The sequence below is a fragment of the Haliotis cracherodii genome, unplaced genomic scaffold (genome assembly GCF_022045235.1).
Source record: "Haliotis cracherodii isolate W230 unplaced genomic scaffold, xgHalCrac1.p SCAF_2, whole genome shotgun sequence".
Classification (NCBI taxonomy): domain Eukaryota; kingdom Metazoa; phylum Mollusca; class Gastropoda; order Lepetellida; family Haliotidae; genus Haliotis; species Haliotis cracherodii.
This window is the reverse complement of record NW_027266275.1, coordinates 22,412,973-22,437,050: the sequence shown is the minus strand read 5'-3', so window position 1 is coordinate 22,437,050 and position 24,078 is coordinate 22,412,973. Positions and strand designations below refer to the sequence as shown.

At 43.8% G+C, this 24,078-nt stretch overlaps 1 protein-coding gene across 2 annotated transcripts in view; it reads right to left on the bottom strand.

The window, feature by feature from the left end:
* Nucleotides 1–21,643, bottom strand: part of LOC139467422 (serine/arginine repetitive matrix protein 1-like) — a 43,299-nt gene extending 21,656 nt beyond the window's left edge. The window contains exons 1-2 of one of the 2 annotated variants that reach the window (XM_071248984.1): nt 21,183–21,643; nt 401–454 (exon numbers count right to left, since the gene is read on the bottom strand). The gene's annotated coding sequence lies outside the window, so the exon portion shown is untranslated. Of the gene's footprint in view, nt 1–400; nt 455–2,187; nt 2,241–21,182 lie in introns of those variants that run through there. The other variant, XM_071248985.1, reaches the window with a different exon arrangement.
* Nucleotides 21,644–24,078: the final 2,435 nt, after the last annotated feature.

Genomic DNA, 24,078 nt, shown 5'->3' with positions numbered 1-24,078 from the left:
TTCGCACGGACAGTTCATAAACTGTGTATGCATGTCTGACTGACTCAGTGTAATGTATTTGGGATCACAGGGACAATCCTCTTTTTGACATCAAAACAAGATAAATCACCACCTGAAGTGAAATATGAATGTATGAATCTTTCAACTAGACCATAATAATGTTATGCTGTGTGTTGTGTTTAGAAATCAAAAACAAATGTTGATACATGACTGTATGACGCTCGCAGTCTGTTGAAGTCGACTCCAGCTCACCTAGCTAAGTCGTTTCCATCACCATGCTTGACGTCCTGTGACGAACGCCATAATGAATATGCTAATGTTTGAACATTCATTGTTGTCATAATGACAGGACATAACCAAAGTATGCATAAAGGTGTTAGTCATCGATGTTAGAACTCACCTGTGTGACGTCACAGCGCCGTGGGGGAAAACCCTCCCTTGTCACTCGGGGCAGCTGAAAAATACAATTAAAACACAAATGTATGTATCGTAGATGCAATAGAAAAAAAAACCCGTCTATGTTACTGGTACAATCGAAAATATCATAATCGTGCGCAGTTACAGGTCTGGTTCAACTGGAGGATTTAGGGTATAGGTTGCTGGGTCGAGAGCGTCGAGATAAAGGATGATATCATCAACCGATTTAACCGAAGTGTCGAAACAGAGACGAGATATCATTGCTCTATCGAAGTGCCGACGTATAGGAGGGATATCAACATCATTGATTTTACTAAAGTGTCGAGATAGAGAGGAGATATGATCAACCGGTTTAACTGAAGTATCGAGATAGAGAAGACATATCATCAACATTGCTTCATCGAAGTGTCAACGTAGAGGAGGGATATCAACATCATTGATTTAACTGAAGTGTCGAGATAAAGAACAGATATAATCAACCGGTTTAACTGAGGTGTCGAGATAGAGAAGAGATATAATCAACATTGCTTTATTGAAGTGTCAACGTGGAAGAGGGATATCAACATCATTGATTTTATCGAAGTGTCGAGATAGAGAAGAGATATAATCAACATTGCTTTATTGAAGTGTCAACGTGGAAGAGGGATATCAACATCATTGATTTTATTGAAGTGTCGAGATAGAGAAGAGATATCATCAACATTGCTTTATCGAGGTGTCAACGTCGAAGAGGGATGTCAACATCATTGATTTTATTGAAGTGTCGAGATAGAGAACAGATATAATCAACTGGTTTAACTGAAGTGTCGAGATAGAGAACAGATATAATCAACATTGCTTTATCGAAGTGTCAACGTGGAGGAGGGATGTCAACAACGTGGATATAGCTGAAGTGTCGCGCTAGAGAAGACATATCATCAACACTGGTTTTGACGAAGTGTCAAGATTGAGGAAGGATATTGACAAGATTAATTTAACAGGTGTGTCGAGAAAACAAAGGGAAACCATGACAATGGAGTGATATCATTAATGTATTGATAACAAACATACATATTCAAAACTAACAGTGTTAATTGCATTTTCCTGTTTCTCGATTTCAGGATGATCTTACGAGCAATGATAACACATTCATACGTCATGTACGAGTTGGATATACAGATACCACGTTTATCATTTGTTGGCTAAACGACCAACAGTGTCGGTGATTCGTAAGATGCTACACCCGTTGACGTTAGTGTTGAAAGTATTAAACAAATAATGTTCCATGGACGATCCATCCGCATATATTGACTGAGCATTGTTAAATGGAATATTAAAAAAAACTCCTGAGAAAATGACATACCCTCGTTACCCAGACAGATGTTGACAGACTCCAACTGAGATGACAGACATTGCCGAGATACAGATCAGCACATCTACCCGACCTCAGTCATAGAAATACAACACACACACCAAGGTGTTTGTATGTGTGGGTTTTGGTCTGATATGAAGTGTTTTGAGTAAAGCTCTATGTCAAATATACCCCGGAAGCGTAGTTTGATGAAAGCTAATTGGGAAAAAAGATGGCGACATTGATGAATATGTAAATAAACAGAGGTGTCCGTGGTTTTATCGTAAAACATATTACACCATAACAGATGTTATTGATCCGCTTCAATACTTTATTATCAAAACATCTAGACATGTCAACCTAACAAGTATTTGTCAGAGAGCTGCAGTTACGAATGAGGTCAGTATGGCGAAGCTCAATTACGTCATAATATGCCTTACCTTAATAAGTAAATGAATCTAATCCCTGGAACGTTTCACGACTCTTTAGAAGTGTTTCGTGAGTCATATGCAGGTATTTCGTAATATCAGGCTATACGTGTTCGTTGTATGAAAGCATGATGTCTACTGTGCATACTGGGTTTTATACGCTACTGACTGCAATTGAATGTGCAACCCATTCTATGCATTGAATTGTGTCATACACACTTATACACAACAGAATAGTCAAGGTCGTCAGTGGCGTTTCTGCAAACCATACACAAGGTGTCAGCAGACAATGCACAGAACGACACACACAAACGTCCAGAAGACACTCCGTGCGTCAATCAACATATACCTTCGTATAAAAAGTAAATTATACGAGAGTCTACTTTCTAACGGAGCCGTGTATTGTATTGCGGTCGGCCAACGCTGCTATTATCATTATATTACATACCCTTATATCGTGAGAGGGGCTTGTAAATATGGAGTAGATGCTCATGTTACGACGTTTATTGTCCAGGGCTTTGTATAAGGCAACAATACAGTCTTCAGTCACAAAACAGCGCTGCGTTTGATTTACTTTTGATACGTATAGACTACGAGATATATGTGGGGAGAATCGTATAACAATATGATTGTCACCCCGACAAATACATGGATATAATACATCAACAGTTGTTTGTCTTTCTCTGTGATGTCGTGTATGCGTGTTTGTTATGGTAATATAGATCTCCGCAAGAGCCCTGAAAGTTATGGGCAATGGCTCTGTGTCAGACAGATGAAGCGATATCTAAGATAAATGATAATGCAGCACCATGCTTTACCGACCATGGTGATGTCATCGGTTACCACGAGGTCACAATCAAATGACATCATTCATACCTTTGCAACTGAAGCTGGGAACATACATATGATAAGGGACGCTTTGGACCGAAATACTTACCTTCTGTTCTATTTTATAGCGACAATCTGTCACAACAAGGGGCAGCGGAAATACTTGGTATGTCACGTTGAAGAACACTGCTCCCTACACTCACACCTCATTGCAGAACGTCACTCCAGCCTTTCTTCTACGTCGACGTCTTACTAGCTTTGCCCCCTTTCCGATATGGACGCCAAACTAGTCCGCATTACGTGCTTTCCGATATCGACGTGAAACTAGCCCACATTGCCCCCTTTCAGATATCGACGTCAAACTGGCCCGCATTACCCCCTTTCCGAATGTAATTTTCCTAAACTGCAACAAATATTTCCAATCCTAACATGACATAAATCTATGGATTCCTCCTTGCAAACTGGTGTCTACACCATCTACACACTGACGTCCTACACCGTCTTCACCCCGTTGTCTCCACCATCTACACCCTGACGCCCTACGCCGACTTCACCCCGGTGTCTCCACCATCTATACCCAGACGTCCTACACCGTCTTTACCCCGATGTTTCCACCATCTACACCCTCCCGTCCTACACCGTCTACACCCTGACGTCTCCTACACCGCTACATCATGGTGTCTCCTACACTGTCTACACCCTGACGTCTCCTACAAAGTCTACAGCCTGACGTGCCCTACACCGTTTACACCCTGACTTCTACACCGTCTACACCCTGTCGTCTCCTACACCGTCTACACCCTGACGTCTCCTACACCGTCTACACCCTGACGTCTCCTACACCGTCTACACCCTGACGTCTCCTACACCGTCTACACCTTGACGTCTCCTACAAAGTCTACAGCCTGACGTGCCCTACACCGTTTACACCCTGACGTCTCCTACACCGTCTATACCATAACGTCTCCTACAACGTCTACACCCTGACGTCTCCTACACCGTCTACACCCTGTCGTCTCCTGCACCGTCTACACCCTGACGTCTCCTACAAAGTCTACAGCCTGACGTGCCCTACACCATCTACACCCTGACTTCTACACCGTCTACACCCTGCCGTCTCCTACACCGTCTATACCCTGACGTCTCCTACACCGTTTACACCTGTCGCTGTCGTCTCCTACACCGTCTATACCCTGATGTCTCCTACACCGTCTACACCTGTCGTCTCCTACACCGTCTACACTATGACGTCTCCTACACCATCTACACCCTGTCGTCTCCTACACCGTCTACACTATGACGTCTCCTACACCATCTACAACCTGACCTCTCGTACACCGTCTGCACCCTGACGTCTCCTACAAAGTCTACAGCCTGACGTGCCCTACACCGTTTACACCCTGACTTCTACACAGTCTACACCCTGCCGTCTCCTACACCGTCTATACCCTGACGTCTCCTACACCGTCTACACCTGTCGTCTCCTACACCATCTACACCCTGGCCTCTCGTACACCGTCTGCACCATGACGTCTCCTACACAGTCTACACCATGACGTATCCTACACCGTCTATACCATGACGTCACCTACATCGTCTACACCATGACGTCCCCTACACCATCTACACCCTGGCCTCTCGTACACCGTCTCCACCCCGATGTCTCCTACATTAGCTATACCCTGATGTATGCTGTCGCATAAGCGCCGCGACAGTACGATGAAAACGCTCTGGAGATTCTTTTGCCCTGCAGTTATGCAAGACGATTTTCCTATATGTTGTTTCTTACTTGTTATACATCCACAAGTCTACTCGGTTGCATATATCAAGCATCAGCTTCAGTGCAGTTTAATGACATTCGCCGGTTTTCATCAAATTAGAGTTGTTGATGAACTTATTCATCATTAATGCTTCAATAAACCTCAATGTGATACCACACCCGAAACTGTAAATTAATACCGAAACGTGATATAAATCATTTATTTGAATCAAGGATAAAAATAATTTAATCAGGAAAATTGAAAAATCCCTTCAGTCACAATGAGGTAACTTTTAGCAGCGTTGGGGTACAACAAGGGGCAGGCAGCTTTGCCCTGGTATGCTGTCAATGGTGTATTGTCTGTAGTCTTGGGGTAGGCGTGCGACAGGGGAATGTCCTGTCCTTTTCACAGCGGGACCCGAGGCGTCATTGAATGGGGGCCTTCTATAATACATCACGATAAAGATGACAATAGAGGTACACAGCAGCCGACACAGAGGAGGAGAGATATCTCTGGTGTGATCTGAATGCCTTCCTGTCAGTCACGGGTCGTCACAAAGACCACCCTGGTCTGAAAACTGACCTTGACGAGCTTGATCTGACCGACAGCAGTGTTGTTATACGAATAGTCAGTCAGACAACATCGAGAAGGATTTTCAAAGAGTTCCCTTATGCGTGGAATATTTGTTTTGCCATTTATTTTACTACAAACGCGCGGTTAACTTTGTACAAATGAATGATGGTCTAAATACGTATTTCACAGCCGGGTTGTGATGGGCAAACGCAATGGCATTCTTCTTTGAAACAAGACACTTATTTTGTTACATGGCGTTCAGGTAAAGAGGAGCTCCAGACAGTCCCTGAAGAGTTGGATGTGATGTATCTGGGGGTATTGTATTCCACACTGCCTCCAGAGAACCGTTGTACCAGGAAGACGTGACAACACTCAGCCATGTAAGGTTGTATTGCAGAACTACCTGTCCCTAGAGAAAAACCGTACCAGGAAGACAACACCGTCTATTGTACATCTGCCTAGACTGCTTCAACACAGCCAGGTACATGCTGTTTTAGTGTATACAAAACAGCTCTATAAGTCTATGGGATGGGATGGGATATAACACACGTGATACAAACAATACGCAACACCAAGGTACCAGGATCACTTCTCTGAAGTACGCCTAACGGTCGAAGTGAAGGCCTCGGACGTTACACCAGGGCCCACTTGCTAAGATGATCGTAACCATACTTTGACATAGGCTTGCGATAGTATTAGCTAAGATCGCTTTGTGCAAGTGGGCCCTGGTCAGAATCTACGCGATGGTTTCATTATCAGACAAACTCCATACAGTCATCCATACTTAAGTCACCTGTTCCACGGAGCGGACTTAGCGCTACGACGATGGAGAGTCTGTGTCAAAGTATGGTAATTGCTAAAGTCGTACCGCTACGGTCGGTTTGCAGAACGGGCCCTGAAGGATTTATTTACTAGGCGTATTCGTGGGGATTCAGTTCTACATTCAAAAGTCTGTTGATAACCTGGATGAAAGAGAAGAGAGTGGGGCGCCCGGTAATTTAGCATACTGGTATTACGGTAACGAGGATTAGTTATTCGGGAAAGGCGCACCTTTCGTCCATTACTGTACTGGAATGTTACGTTTACATTCATGACTAGGCGTTGACAACCCCACCCAAAGCTCCCCCCCCTCCGCCTCCCCCAACTCTGTATATAGCACCACAACCAAGAGATTGATCCTGTGGATCGTGATACAAAGAACACTATATAAATCGGTGAGTCAAGACAGACCTCTATAACGGGGATCAATTGTATAGGGATACGTATTATGATAGCTCGCCCATGGGTTGTCAAAGCAGATACCAACAGCTCTTTACGCTAGGTGTAGGCAAACACTCGCTAACAATATTAACACCCACGGAGTTATATTTGACAGGGAAGCTCGTGTTAAAGATCAATAAAAAGATGAAATAATATTTCATAACATGTGAAGTTAATGATAGGCATTTAGAAGTTGCAAGAACATGGATACTTGACATTTTTTATGGATTACTTCTTTCAGTCTTTGTCACGACGTTTCAGTGCTACTTCTTGCTCCTTTATCAGGTGACTTCACCATGTGTAAGGTGTCAGTATCGCCGACGGTGAACACCCCTCTATGTATACAGTGTCAGTATCTCCGAGGGTGAACACCCCTCCACGTATAAGGTGTCAGTATCGCCGACGGTGAACACCCATCTATGTATGAGGTGTCAGTATCTCCGAGGGTAAACACCCCTCTATGTATACGGTGTCAGTATCGCCGACAGTGAACACCCCTCAATGTATACGGTGTCAGTATCGCCGACGGTGAACACCCCTCTATGTATACGGTGTCAGTATCTACGAGGGTAAACACCCCTCCATGTACACGGTGTCAGTATCGCCGACGGTGAACACCCCTCTATGTATACGGTGTCTGTATCGCCGACGGTGAACACCCCTCTATGTATAAGGTGTCTGTATCGCCGACGGTTAACACCCCTCTATGTATAAGGTGTCTGTATCGCCGACGGTGAACACCCCTCTATGTATAAGGTGTCAGTATCTCCGAGGGTGAACAGCCCTCCATGTATAAGGTGTCAGTATCGCCGAGGGTGAACACCCCTCCACGTATAAGGTGTCAGTATCGCCGACGGTGAACACCCATCTATGTATGAGGTGTCAGTATCGCCGAGGGTAAACACCCCTCCATGTATACGGTGTCAGTATCGCCGACAGTGAACACCCCTCAATGTATACGGTGTCAGTATCGCCGACGGTGAACACCCCTCTATGTATAAGGTGTCAGTATCTACGAGGGTAACACCCCTCCATGTATACGGTGTCAGTATCGCCGACGGTGAACACCCCTCTATGTATAAGGTGTCAGTATCGCCGAGGGTGAACACCCCTCTATGTATACGGTGTCAGTATCGCCGACGGTGAACACCCCTCTATGTATACGGTGTCAGTATCGCCGACGGTGAACACCCCTCTATGTATAAGGTGTCTGTATCGCCGACGGTGAACACCCCTCTATGTATAAGGTGTCTGTATCGCCGACGGTGAACACCCCTCTATGTATAAGGTGTCAGTATCTCCGAGGGTGAACAGCCCTCCATGTATAAGGTGTCAGTATCGCCGAGGGTGAACACCCTCCATGTATAAGGTGTCAGAATCGCCGACGGCGAACACCCCTCCATGCATATGGTGTCAATATTGCCGAGGGTGAACACCCCTTCATGTATACGGTGTCAGTATCGCCGACTGTGAACACCCCTCCATGTATACAGTGTCAGTATCGCCGACAGTGAACACCCTTCCATGCATACGGTGTCAATATCGCCGAGGTGAACACCCTACCATGTATAAGGTAGTCATATCACTAATATACTGCGTACGAAATAATAAACGTGTCTGCCATATTGGTAATTCGAGTAAGGTGAGTTCGAATGGTGTTTAACGTCGCGTTTACGTTTAATGCACTTATATTGCTACGTGCATGTGTGGCCATCGGGCTTCAGCTCCCAGGACAGACGCTCTGTTGGTGGATGCGGTATGTTAGGAGACACATGACCTGAGTGTGAGATGTACGCCCTGGATGTGAGATACATGGCCTTGGTGTGAGATACATGGCCTTGGTGTGAGATACATGTCCTTTGTGTGAGATACATGACCTGAGTGTGAGATATACGCCCTGGATGTGAGATACATGTCCTTGGTGTGAGATACATGTCCTTTGTGTGAGATACATGACCTGAGTGTGAGATATACTCCCTGGATGTGAGATACATGGCCTTGGTGTGAGATACATGTCCTAGGTGTGGTATACATGACCTGAGTGTGAGATATACGCCCTGGATGTGTGATACATGGCCTAGGTGTGTGAGGCATGCCCTGGGTGTGTGATACATGTCCTTTGTGTGAGATACATGCCCTAGGTGTGTGTGATACATGTCCTAGGTGCGTGATACATGCCCTAGGTGTGTGATAGATGTCCAAGGTGTAATATACATGTCCTAGATGCGAAATACATGTCCTGAGTGTGAGATACACGCCCTGGATGTGATATACATGTCCTTGGTGTGAGATACGTGTTCTGCTTATAGTATATATGCCCTAGATGTGGCAAATGCTAGATTCGTTCTGATTATATTTCCACATTAGTACCATCATAACGGTGCTCGTGGGTTTCGCCAAAGTGGTAAACGTCTAAGACTTTGAAATTTCCTTCGTGTTAAACTGACAACCCGTAATATGACTGAAATACTTATCAAAGAGGCGTTAAACCCAAATCACTCACTTACTCTTGAATGTAGAATAAGTATCCCTGAAGGTAGATAAGACAGGTAAAAGACACATGTATCAAACTAAAAACACATGCTAGAAAGCATACACAAGTATCTAAGTTTGATATACACATGCTAGAAGTGAGGCACATGTGTCTAGGTGTGAGGTACACATGCTAGATCTGAGACATAAGGTATACACATGCTGGGAGTGAGGCACATGTGTCTAGGTGTGAGGTACATATGCTAGATCTGAGACAGAAGGTATACACATGCTGGGAGTGAGGCACATGTGTCTAGGTGTGAGGTACATATGCTAGATCTGAGACAGAAGGTATACACATGCTAGAAGTGAGGCACATGTGTCTAGGTGTGAGGTACACATGCTAGATCTGAGACATAAGGTATACACATGCTAGAAGTGAGGCACACGTGTCTAGGTGTGAGGTACACATGCTAGATCTGAGACAGAAGGTATACACATGCTGGAAGTGAGGCACATGTGTCTAGGTTTGAGGTACACATGCTAGATCTGAGACAGAAGGTATACACATGCTAGAAGTGAGGCACATGTGTCTAGGTTTGAGGTACACATGCTAGATCTGAGACAGAAGGTATACACATGCTGGGAGTGAGGCACATGTGTCTAGGTGTGAGGTACATATGCTAGATCTGAGACAGAAGGTATACACATGCTAGAAGTGAGGCACATGTGTCTAGGTGTGAGGTACACATGCTAGATCTGAGACATAAGGTATACACATGCTAGAAGTGAGGCACACGTGTCTAGGTGTGAGGTACATATGCTAGATCTGAGACAGAAGGTATACACATGCTGGAAGTGAGGCACATGTGTCTAGGTTTGAGGTACACATGCTAGATCTGAGACAGAAGGTATACACATGCTAGAAGTGAGGCACATGTGTCTAGGTGTGAGGTACACATGCTAGATCTGAGACAGAAGGTATACACATGCTAGAAGTGAGGCACATGTGTCTAGGTTTGAGGTACACATGCTAGATCTGAGACAGAAGGTATACACATGCTAGAAGTGAGGCACACGTGTCTAGGTGTGAAGTACACATGCTAGATCTGAGACAGAAGGTATACACATGTTGCGGCCATAAGAATTCCCGTGAAGAGTTCCGTGATGGGATTCGAACCACAGACATTCTGATCCGAGGTCGGACGCCTTCCTTGTCAACTAGACTAAAGTTGTTAACTCCGTCAGCACACCTACCTGCTACACACATGTTGGGCTGGAGATGCATATGGTGGGTGAAGGTGCATATGGTGGGTGAAGGTACATATGGTGGGTGAAGGTGCATATGGTGGGTGAAGGTGCATATGGTGGGTGAAGGTACATATGGTGGGTGAAGGTGCATATGATGTGAGATGGACATGCTGGGTGAAAAATACACACGTTTAGTGTGAGATGCACATACTGGGTTTGAGATACGTATATCTGTGTGTGAGATACCCATGTTGGGTGTGAGATACACATGCTGGGCGTGACATACACATGATTGGGCTGAGATGTACATGCTGGGTGTGAGATACACATGTTGGGTATGCAATATGATTGCTGGGTGTGAGATACACATGCTGGGTGTGAGATACACATGCTGGGTATGAGATATGATTGCTGGGTGTGAGATACACATGCTGGGTGAGATATGCACATGCTGGGTGTGAGATACACGTACTGGCTGTGAGATACACATGCTGGCTGTGAGATACACATGATGACTGTGGGATACACATGCTGGGTATGAGATATGATTGCTGGGTATGAGATACACATGCTGGGTGTGATATGCACATGTTGGGTGCGAGATACACATGCTGGGTATGAGATATGATTGCTGGGTGTGAGATACACATGCTGGGTGTGATATGCACATGCTGGGTGTGAGATACACGTACTGGCTGTGACATACACATGCTGGCTGTGAGATACACATGCAGGCTGTGAGATACACATGCTGGCTGTGAGATACACATGCTGGGTATGAGATATGATTGCTGGGTGTGAGATACACATGCTGGGTGTGAGATACACATGCTGGCTGTGAGATGCACATGCTGGCTGTGAGATGCACATGTTAGGTGTGAGATACACATGCTGGCTGTGATATGCACATGTTGGCTGTGAGATACACATGCTGGGTGTGAGATACACATGCTGGGTGTGAGATACAATTGGTGGGTGTGAGATACACATGCTGGGTGTGAGATACACATGCTGGGTGTGAGATTCACATGCTGGGTGTGAGATACACATGCTGGCTGTGAGATACATATGCTGGGTGTGATATGCACATGTTGGCTGTGAGATACACATGCTGGGTGTGAGACATAAGGTATACACATGCTGGGAGTGAGGCACATGTGTCTAGGTGTGAGGTACATATGCTAGATCTGAGACAGAAGGTATACACATGCTGGGAGTGAGGCACATGTGTCTAGGTGTGAGGTACATATGCTAGATCTGAGACAGAAGGTATACACATGCTAGAAGTGAGGCACATGTGTCTAGGTGTGAGGTACACATGCTAGATCTGAGACATAAGGTATACACATGCTAGAAGTGAGGCACATGTGTCTAGGTGTGAGGTACACATGCTAGATCTGAGACAGAAGGTATACACATGCTGGAAGTGAGGCACATGTGTCTAGGTTTGAGGTACACATGCTAGATCTGAGACAGAAGGTATACACATGCTAGAAGTGAGGCACATGTGTCTAGGTTTGAGGTACACATGCTAGATCTGAGACAGAAGGTATACACATGCTGGGAGTGAGGCACATGTGTCTAGGTGTGAGGTACATATGCTAGATCTGAGACAGAAGGTATACACATGCTAGAAGTGAGGCACATGTGTCTAGGTGTGAGGTACACATGCTAGATCTGAGACATAAGGTATACACATGCTAGAAGTGAGGCACACGTGTCTAGGTGTGAGGTACATATGCTAGATCTGAGACAGAAGGTATACACATGCTGGAAGTGAGGCACATGTGTCTAGGTTTGAGGTACACATGCTAGATCTGAGACAGAAGGTATACACATGCTAGAAGTGAGGCACATGTGTCTAGGTGTGAGGTACACATGCTAGATCTGAGACAGAAGGTATACACATGCTAGAAGTGAGGCACATGTGTCTAGGTTTGAGGTACACATGCTAGATCTGAGACAGAAGGTATACACATGCTAGAAGTGAGGCACACGTGTCTAGGTGTGAAGTACACATGCTAGATCTGAGACAGAAGGTATACACATGTTGCGGCCATAAGAATTCCCGTGAAGAGTTCCGTGATGGGATTCGAACCACAGACATTCTGATCCGAGGTCGGACGCCTTCCTTGTCAACTAGACTAAAGTTGTTAACTCCGTCAGCACACCTACCTGCTACACACATGTTGGGCTGGAGATGCATATGGTGGGTGAAGGTGCATATGGTGGGTGAAGGTACATATGGTGGGTGAAGGTGCATATGGTGGGTGAAGGTGCATATGGTGGGTGAAGGTACATATGGTGGGTGAAGGTGCATATGATGTGAGATGGACATGCTGGGTGAAAAATACACACGTTTAGTGTGAGATGCACATACTGGGTTTGAGATACGTATATCTGTGTGTGAGATACCCATGTTGGGTGTGAGATACACATGCTGGGCGTGACATACACATGATTGGGCTGAGATGTACATGCTGGGTGTGAGATACACATGTTGGGTATGCAATATGATTGCTGGGTGTGAGATACACATGCTGGGTGTGAGATACACATGCTGGGTATGAGATATGATTGCTGGGTGTGAGATACACATGCTGGGTGAGATATGCACATGCTGGGTGTGAGATACACGTACTGGCTGTGAGATACACATGCTGGCTGTGAGATACACATGATGACTGTGGGATACACATGCTGGGTATGAGATATGATTGCTGGGTGTGAGATACACATGCTGGGTGTGATATGCACATGTTGGGTGCGAGATACACATGCTGGGTATGAGATATGATTGCTGGGTGTGAGATACACATGCTGGGTGTGATATGCACATGCTGGGTGTGAGATACACGTACTGGCTGTGACATACACATGCTGGCTGTGAGATACACATGCAGGCTGTGAGATACACATGCTGGCTGTGAGATACACATGCTGGGTATGAGATATGATTGCTGGGTGTGAGATACACATGCTGGGTGTGAGATACACATGCTGGCTGTGAGATGCACATGCTGGCTGTGAGATGCACATGTTAGGTGTGAGATACACATGCTGGCTGTGATATGCACATGTTGGCTGTGAGATACACATGCTGGGTGTGAGATACACATGCTGGGTGTGAGATACAATTGGTGGGTGTGAGATACACATGCTGGGTGTGAGATACACATGCTGGGTGTGAGATTCACATGCTGGGTGTGAGATACACATGCTGGCTGTGAGATACATATGCTGGGTGTGATATGCACATGTTGGCTGTGAGATACACATGCTGGGTGTGAGACATAAGGTATACACATGCTGGGAGTGAGGCACATGTGTCTAGGTGTGAGGTACATATGCTAGATCTGAGACAGAAGGTATACACATGCTGGGAGTGAGGCACATGTGTCTAGGTGTGAGGTACATATGCTAGATCTGAGACAGAAGGTATACACATGCTAGAAGTGAGGCACATGTGTCTAGGTGTGAGGTACACATGCTAGATCTGAGACATAAGGTATACACATGCTAGAAGTGAGGCACACGTGTCTAGGTGTGAGGTACACATGCTAGATCTGAGACAGAAGGTATACACATGCTGGAAGTGAGGCACATGTGTCTAGGTTTGAGGTACACATGCTAGATCTGAGACAGAAGGTATACACATGCTAGAAGTGAGGCACATGTGTCTAGGTTTGAGGTACACATGCTAGATCTGAGACAGAAGGTATACACATGCTGGGAGTGAGGCACATGTGTCTAGGTGTGAGGTACATATGCTAGATCTGAGACAGAAGGTATACACATGCTAGAAGTGAGGCACATGTGTCTAGGTGTGAGGTACACATGCTAGATCTGAGACATAAGGTATACACATGCTAGAAGTGAGGCACACGTGTCTAGGTGTGAGGTACATATGCTAGATCTGAGACAGAAGGTATACACATGCTGGAAGTGAGGCACATGTGTCTAGGTTTGAGGTACACATGCTAGATCTGAGACAGAAGGTATACACATGCTAGAAGTGAGGCACATGTGTCTAGGTGTGAGGTACACATGCTAGATCTGAAACAGAAGGTATACACATGCTAGAAGTGAGGCACATGTGTCTAGGTTTGAGGTACACATGCTAGATCTGAGACAGAAGGTATACACATGCTAGAAGTGAGGCACACGTGTCTAGGTGTGAAGTACACATGCTAGATCTGAGACAGAAGGTATACACATGTTGCGGCCATAAGAATTCCCGTGAAGAGTTCCGTGATGGGATTCGAACCACAGACATTCTGATCCGAGGTCGGACGCCTTCCTTGTCAACTAGACTAAAGTTGTTAACTCCGTCAGCACACCTACCTGCTACACACATGTTGGGCTGGAGATGCATATGGTGGGTGAAGGTGCATATGGTGGGTGAAGGTACATATGGTGGGTGAAGGTGCATATGGTGGGTGAAGGTGCATATGGTGGGTGAAGGTACATATGGTGGGTGAAGGTGCATATGATGTGAGATGGACATGCTGGGTGAAAAATACACACGTTTAGTGTGAGATGCACATACTGGGTTTGAGATACGTATATCTGTGTGTGAGATACCCATGTTGGGTGTGAGATACACATGCTGGGCGTGACATACACATGATTGGGCTGAGATGTACATGCTGGGTGTGAGATACACATGTTGGGTATGCAATATGATTGCTGGGTGTGAGATACACATGCTGGGTGTGAGATACACATGCTGGGTATGAGATATGATTGCTGGGTGTGAGATACACATGCTGGGTGAGATATGCACATGCTGGGTGTGAGATACACGTACTGGCTGTGAGATACACATGCTGGCTGTGAGATACACATGATGACTGTGGGATACACATGCTGGGTATGAGATATGATTGCTGGGTGTGAGATACACATGCTGGGTGTGATATGCACATGTTGGGTGCGAGATACACATGCTGGGTATGAGATATGATTGCTGGGTGTGAGATACACATGCTGGGTGTGATATGCACATGCTGGGTGTGAGATACACGTACTGGCTGTGACATACACATGCTGGCTGTGAGATACACATGCAGGCTGTGAGATACACATGCTGGCTGTGAGATACACATGCTGGGTATGAGATATGATTGCTGGGTGTGAGATACACATGCTGGGTGTGAGATACACATGCTGGCTGTGAGATGCACATGCTGGCTGTGAGATGCACATGTTAGGTGTGAGATACACATGCTGGCTGTGATATGCACATGTTGGCTGTGAGATACACATGCTGGGTGTGAGATACACATGCTGGGTGTGAGATACAATTGGTGGGTGTGAGATACACATGCTGGGTGTGAGATACACATGCTGGGTGTGAGATTCACATGCTGGGTGTGAGATACACATGCTGGCTGTGAGATACATATGCTGGGTGTGATATGCACATGTTGGCTGTGAGATACACATGCTGGGTGTGAGATACACATGTTGGGTGCGAGATACAATTGCTAGGTGTGAGATACACATGCTGGGTTTGTGATACACATGCTGGGTGTGAGATACAATTGGTGGGTGTGAGATACACATGCTGGGTGTGAGATACACATGCTGGCTGTGAGATACATATGCTGGGTGTGATATGCACATGTTGGCTGTGAGATACACGTGCTGGGTGTGAGATTCACATGCTTGGTGTGAGATACACATGCTGGGTTTGAGATACACATGCTGGATGTGAGATACACATGCTGGGTTTGAGATCCACATGCTGGATGTGAGATACACATGCTGGGTTTGAGATCCACATGTAGGCTGTGAGATACACATGCTGGGTTTGAGATACAATTGCTAGGTGTGAGATACACATGTTGGGTTTGAGATACACATGTTGGGTGCGAGATACACGTGCTGGGTGTGAGATCCACATGCTGGGTGTGAGATCCACATGCTGGGTGTGAGATCCACATGCTGGGTGTGAGATACACATGCTGGCTGTGAGATGCACATGTTGGGTGTGAGATGTGTTGGGTGCGAGATCCACATGCTGGATGTGAGATACACATGCTGGGTATGAGATATGATTGCTGGGTGTGAGATACACATGCTGGGTGTGAGATCCACATGCTGGGTGTGAGATACACATGCTGGGTTTGAGATGCACATGCTGGTTGTGATATGCACATGTTGGCTGTGAGATAGACATGCTGGGTGTGAGATAAACATGTTGGGTGCGAGATACACATACTTGGTGTAAGATACACATGCTGGGTGTGAGATACACATGCTGGGTATCAGATACACATGCTAGGTGTGAGATACACATGCTGGGCATAAGATACACGTGCTGGGTATGAGATACACATGCTGGGTATGAGAAACAGTTGTTAGGTGAGAGATGCACATGCTGGGTATTAAATACAATTGAGGGGTGTGACATGCACATTTTTGGGCTGAGATGCACATGTTAGGTATGAGATGCACATGCTGGGCATGTGATACAATTGCTGGGTATGAGATGCATATGCTTGGGCTGAGGTGCACATGTTGTGTGTGAGGTATTTTATATGGGTGAGACACTTACGACAAGATGTGGGCCGTTACTTTACCTTATGATATTATATGTATGAAGTATTACAGTATGTATGAAGTAATATATGTGTACCTTTTATGTTAAGTAGCATACATTCCGTCATGTTAGGCATGAAATAAGATATATATGTCCTCTGTCTGAGTTAATGTACCATTAAGTACATGTACATTCCTAAGTAGAGGTAAATAAACCTGTGTAACGTTTAACATATATATATATATATATGTGTGTGAGGTAACTTGCCCAAAGTTTGAAATCATATCTGTTCTGAGTATGAAATAAAATATCTGCCCTTGTTATGACGCAATAAACCTCTCCTGTTTATGAAGTAGTACACCTCTACCAGATATGAACTAATATACTTGTCGGGTGTATGAACTAAAACACCTGTCCAGTGTATGAAGTAGTAATACACCTTTACCAAGTATGTACTTACACACCTGTTCAAGGTATGAAGTAATATGCCTCTACAAGTTATGAACTTACACACCTGTCCAAGGTATGAAGTAATATGCCTCTACCAGTTATGAACTTACACACCTGTCCAAGGTATGAAGTAATATGCCTCTACAAGTTATGAACTTACACACCTGTCCAAGGTATGAAGTAATATGCCTCTACAAGTTATGAACTTACACACCTGTTCAAGGTATGAAGTAATATGCCTCTACCAGTTATGAACTTACACACCTGTCCAAGGTATGAAGTAATATGCCTCTACAAGTTATGAACTTACACACCTGTTCAAGGTATGAAGTAATATGCCTCTACAAGTTATGAACTTACACACCTGTTCAAGGTATGAAGTAATATGCCTCTACAAGTTATGAACTTACACACCTGTCCAAGGTATGAAGTAATATGCCTCTACAAGTTATGAACTTACACACCTGTTCAAGGTATGAAGTAATATGCCTCTACCAGGTATAACTTTACACACCTGTCCAAGGTATGAAGTAATACGCCTCTACCAGTTATGAACTTACACACCTGTTCAAGGTATGAAGTAATATGCCTCTACCAGGTATAACTTTACACACCTGTCCAAGGTATGAAGTAATACGCCAATACCAGATAGGAACGTACACACCTGTTCAGGGTATGAAGTAATATGCCTCTACCAGGTATAACTTTACACACCTGTCCAAGGTATGAAGTAATACGCCTCTACCAGTTATGAACTTACACACCTGTTCAAGGTATGAAGTAATATGCCTCTACCAGGTATAACTTTACACACCTGTCCAAGGTATGAAGTAATACGCCAATACCAGATAGGAACGTACACACCTGTTCAGGGTATGAAGTAATATGCCTCTACCAGGTATAACTTTACACACCTGTCCAAGGTATGAAGTAATACGCCTCTACCAGTTATGAACTTACACACCTGTTCAAGGTATGAAGTAATATGCCTCTACCAGGTATAACTTTACACACCTGGCCAAGGTATGAAGTAATATGCCTCTACCAGTTATGAACTTACACACCTGTTCAAGGTATGAAGTAATATGCCTCTACCAGGTATAACTTTACACACCTGTCCAAGGTATGAAGTAATATGCCTCTACCAGAATGAACTTACACACCTGTCCAAGGTATGAAGTAATATGCCTCTACCAGGTATAACTTTACACAGCTGTTCAAGGTATGAAGTAATACGCCAATACCAGATAGGAACGTACACACCTGTTCAAGGTATGAAGTAATACGCCTCTACCAGGTATGACATAACACACCTGTCTAGTGTATGAACTAAAACACCTGTCTAGTGTATGAAGTAATACACCTGTCCAGTATATGAACTACTAGTGTATGAACTAATACACCTGTCTAGTATATGAAGTAATACACCTGTCTAGTGTATGAACTAATACACCTGTCTAGTGTATGAAGTAATACACCTCTACCAGGTATGAAGTAACACGCCTCTACCAGGTATGAACTAATACACCTGTCCAGTGTATGAAATACTAGTGTATGAACTAATACACATGTCTAGTGTTTGAAATAATACACCTGTCTAGTGTATGAAGTAATACACCTCTTACAGGTATGAACTAATACACCTGTCTAGTGTACGAAGTAATACACCTGTCTAGTGTACGAAGTAATACACCTCTACCAGGTATGAAGTAATACACCTCTAACAGGTATGAACTAATACACCTCTAACAGGTATGAACAAATACACCTGTCTAGTGTTTGAAGTAATACGCCCCTAACATATAGGAACGTACACACCTGTTCAAGGTATGAAGTAATACGCCAATACCAGATAAGAACGTATATACCTGTTCATGGTATGAAGTAATACACCTCTAACAGGTATGAAATAATACACCGGTCGAGTGTATGAAGTAATACACCTCTAACGGGTATGAAGTAATACACCTGTCTAGTGTATGAAGTAATACACCTATACCAGGTATGAAGTAATACACCTCTAACAGGTATGAACTAATACACCTGTCTATTGTATGAAGTAACACACCTCTACCAGGTATGAAGTAATACACCTCTAACAGGTATGAACTAATACACCTCTAACAGGTATGAAATAATACACCTGTCTAGTATATGAAGTAATACACCTCTACCAGGTATGAACTAATACACCTGTCTAGTGTATGAAGTAATACACCCCTACCAGGTATGAACTAATACACCTGTCTAGTGTATGAAGTAATACACCTCTAACAGATATGAACTAATACACCTGTCTAGTGTATGAAGTAATACACTTCTACCAGGTATGAAGTAATACACCTCTAACAGGTGTGAACTAATACACCTGTCTAGTGTATGAAGTAATACACCTCTACCAGGTATGAAGTAATACACCTCTAACAGGTATGAACTAATACACCTGTCTAGTGTATGAAGTAATACACCTATACCAGGTATGAAGTAACACACCTGTCTAGTGTATGAACTAATACACCTGTCTAGTGTATGAAGTAATACACCTCTAACAGGTATGAACTAATACACCTGTCTAGTGTATGAAGTAATACACCTCTACCAGGTATGAACCTGATACACCTGTCTAGTGTATGAAGTAATACACCTCTACCAGGTATGAAGTAATACACCTGTCTAGTGTTTGAAGTAATACACCTCTAGCAGGTATGAACTAATACACCTGTCTAGTGTATGAAGTAATACACCTCTACCAGGTATGAATTAATACACCGGTCGATTGTATGAACCAATACACCAGTCGAGTGTATGCATTAATACATCTTTCTAGTGTATGAAATAATAAACCTATCCACTGTGTGCCTATTCGGTGGGAAGTAAAACTGTCGACACATGTAAGACATTAAAACACAGTGAATACTCGGAGAGGAAGTAAGGCAGTGAACGCCGACATCTGATTCTGACGTCTGACATGAAACGACATTTTCTGGAAGGAAGATGTCAAATACACGTCACGTGACGAATGTAACAGTAAAACTGTCAGCATGAAGAATTGCCTATCTTACACAGTGAACGTAAAAATCTGCAGTTTTGGGAAATATACCGCATATGTCACAAAGGTTGCCCTATCTTTTACAATCATTTCCTATGTGTAACTATACAGCTTTTTGGGAGCAAGTGAAACTCGGCATGCATCTCTCGAAGTGACTAAATGTACATTGATAAACAAATTGTGAAGAGAGGCAAATGCGTGAGATTCCAGCGTCAACCTTCAATAGGTGTGTTCCATGTCACCACCCTCCAGTGCCCGCCTGTATTGTCTCCCGGGGGCCGTGGACGGACTCAATGTACAGGTTTGGGTATAAAGGGTATGAAACGTATAAAACTCTCCGGGGCTGACATAGAACAATGGCACAAAATTACATGGTTTCCCTGTATAAAACAGATTGAACTTGAATGCCTCGCCATGGTCGATTGAACACTGCCTTAGAACGTTTAAGCCAAGACGGACAAACGTCTGGTGCATGTTTTATGAATTACTTGCCTGAAATGACACCTTTTGTTTTAGTAACACTCCGACGATGATACATATTAACGTCAAAGTCTTTGTCATTCTATATTATTATATTTAAAAAAGCAAAATAATAAACATACACAAAGAGATGGAAACCCTTTAAAAACACACAACACAGTTAAAGTAGGAAGACATGGTATAACGTAAGTTGAGTATATGTCTCCATAGCGTTCTACGTGGTACATATATACCACGACATCTCTATCCTACCCCCTTCTCAGTCTACACCTGACCACGCAGTGATTAACCTGTTCAGGTAGGAAGTTTACACCTGTAATCAAATCATTTCACTCACCTGTGTCACAATACAACAGGTACAAATCACACGAACGCCGAACAGTCAGTCCATCTACCTGCCAGGTACATATATCCACACAAGGAAGCGAAATAGGTTCTATGTCACATGTTTTGTGGCACTGGGTACTCCTGTCTTCATGTCTAACCTGCAGCCTTACACAGTGGTTCTGGGCCGGCCCTCACGCTTCACTGACGGAATATAATCCGTTCTAAATTTCCTCCAGCTCTAAAACCGGTTCAGGCGCTACTCAAGGTGCAAATCTACACCTCAGTAAGTAAGCGAGCTGCCTGGGTCGACCTGTCCCAAACATACATCCTCCCTCCCTCCCGGGTGGCTGATTTTCGACGTGGTCATCTACTACAACGCTGAACACAAGTGTCGACAGTGACAGCTGACGGAGACCGGAGTGTTGGTTTCCAGTCGATACAACCGGCGATTCAAATCGACTGCAGCGTGCAAGACTCTGCACGTACTGAATACACGTAAATGTATTTGTAAAGGCTTTATAATTAACCAGTCACATTATGTTTTGCATGAAAGGTTCTATGTTTAGGTTTGTTATAGTTGTGTCATGACCAGTATGACTGTTATGGATGAACGTATTGCGCATACCTAAACCTATGTTAAGGCAGCAATGAGTATATTTGCATGAAGAGAAATACGTTGGTAAGAGTACGTTTGACTACTCCAGGGAACACCTAGTTGGAACGGCAATATGTTGTATTTGACGTACAACATAGCTGAACTAGAACCAATAAAAATGTGTCAAAATATATCTTAAATTTGGTGTTCTGTACCGTGGGTCATCTCCTATTTGTCAGACAACTTTAAACAACAACTTTTTAAATTTTAAATTATGGTTGAGGACACATCAGGTGTGTGATATATTCCCACAAATCCGAATAGATTATATCTGTCGTCAACAACTGTCTGACAACTGGTACAAAAGAAAAGAAAATTTATATAAATCAGTGTTTATTCTTGGTTTATTATTGCTTTATACTTTGGAATATATTGCTGAGTGAAAGGAGTTTTACTTTATATACATGAAGTATAATACTTAACATATACATACTTTATAGTGGCCATAAATCATTATGAATGTAGTAATATTTTCTTCCACATCAATGTCAAAGTACTGTCAGTCATTTAACTTAACAAATTCTAAGCACCATATCACAAACTTCAGTGAAAACAAACATTTACAGTTTAACTAAGCCGTTTAAAACTTGATCGCAAGTGTCTAGGTCATATCATTATGAGTAAAGGGGTGTGTGGCAGTTAAAAAATATTCCAGTGTCTGACAACTGGGTGTCTGACTACCGGGTGTGTGACAACTGGGTGTCTGACTACCGGGTGTCTGACAACTGGGTGTCTGACTACCGGGTGTCTGACAACTGGGTGTCTGACAACTGGGTGTCTGACTACCGGGTGTCTGACAACTGGGTGTCTGACTACCGGGTGTCTGACAAATGGGAGGACCCTGTAACGTGTTGCTATGGTCTGATCCGATCAAACAATCGCGGTATAATCAAAGTTAGTTCTTTCAATTTAAATTACCCCATCTTGTGTGGATAGGTAATTACACGCGCTGACATCCATTTGAAGACCATACAACGTTTATAATTATAAATTCAATTTCCTCAGCCGCAGTATCATTTGAAATTGCAATTTTAAATCATCGACATCATATGTATCTACATAATTTATGGCATTGTTATATTAATATATATTCATAGTTTCTGTTTTACATATATCACTTGAATACACGTTGTTGCATCTGAATACTTATACAGTGAAATCTCGTTAATCAAGACCTCGTTAATCTGGACCTCGTTAATAAGGACACCTCCCATACCGGGCAAAGCTCCACGTTGAGAAAGCTAACATACATTCAAATGATACTACTCCGTATCAAATGTGTTTTATTTTAATCCAGGAACACGTTAACGTAGAAGATGCATCTGGATAAAGCGGTGTCCGTATTAATAGGGTTTCACTATATCAGTCAAGGCATCGACACATTCGCTGAAGAGATATACAGGAGTTCTCTCCTCCTCCCCACCCCACTGCATCCCCCTTTGTGCCCCCACCCCTCTACCCCCTCGCCCCACGTTATGTCCGGGAGATGTACGGCCTAATACCCTGTGTCAACACTTCTATCTCACATACAATACGGTCTAGCTTTAATAACCATATAATGCCTGCAGATCAAACAGCTCCTGCTCCTAAAGCACGTCCATGTTTGGTCATCAGTTGCCTTCCCGGTTATGCGTGTCCGTCTCTGCCCTCAGCTGGCCTAACTTCTTGTTTACTTTGTATCTACTATAAAATGTGTGGACAACTGGCGATGAAATCAAGAAACGTTATTACTCCTGAAGCATTGTTTAATCTTTGCTCATAAATAGGTCAAAGGGTTAAAAGTGACGTCAACAACCCACCTGAAGGCAATACGTGAACTTTTATTGTAAACATGAAGCAGTATCTTCTTTAAGATTTCAACGATAATCGTATTTTTGTACGGCGTTTTTTCATGGTATGTTGGAATCGCGATAAAACACACGTTAAGTCAATTTCACATCTTGATCTAATAATCGGCAGTAACTGCCACGTAGGCTATGTTCATTCTTTGATACGACGTTGACTACCAATCAACCATTAAGGCAGCTTTACCTGTCACAAGGTTCTGCATGTGTTGAATTTATGTCCCGATCAATCATATGTATTTTGAAAATACATCGTTAACAGAACATGTTAAGTTCAAACGAACCAGCTCCACCTTAAAACGAAGGGGGTCATTTACAAACGAAACAGCTCCACCTTAAAACGAAGGGGCGCATTTACAAACGAAACAGCTCTGACGTAACCAAGTACCGTCAGTAGTCGACCCTGC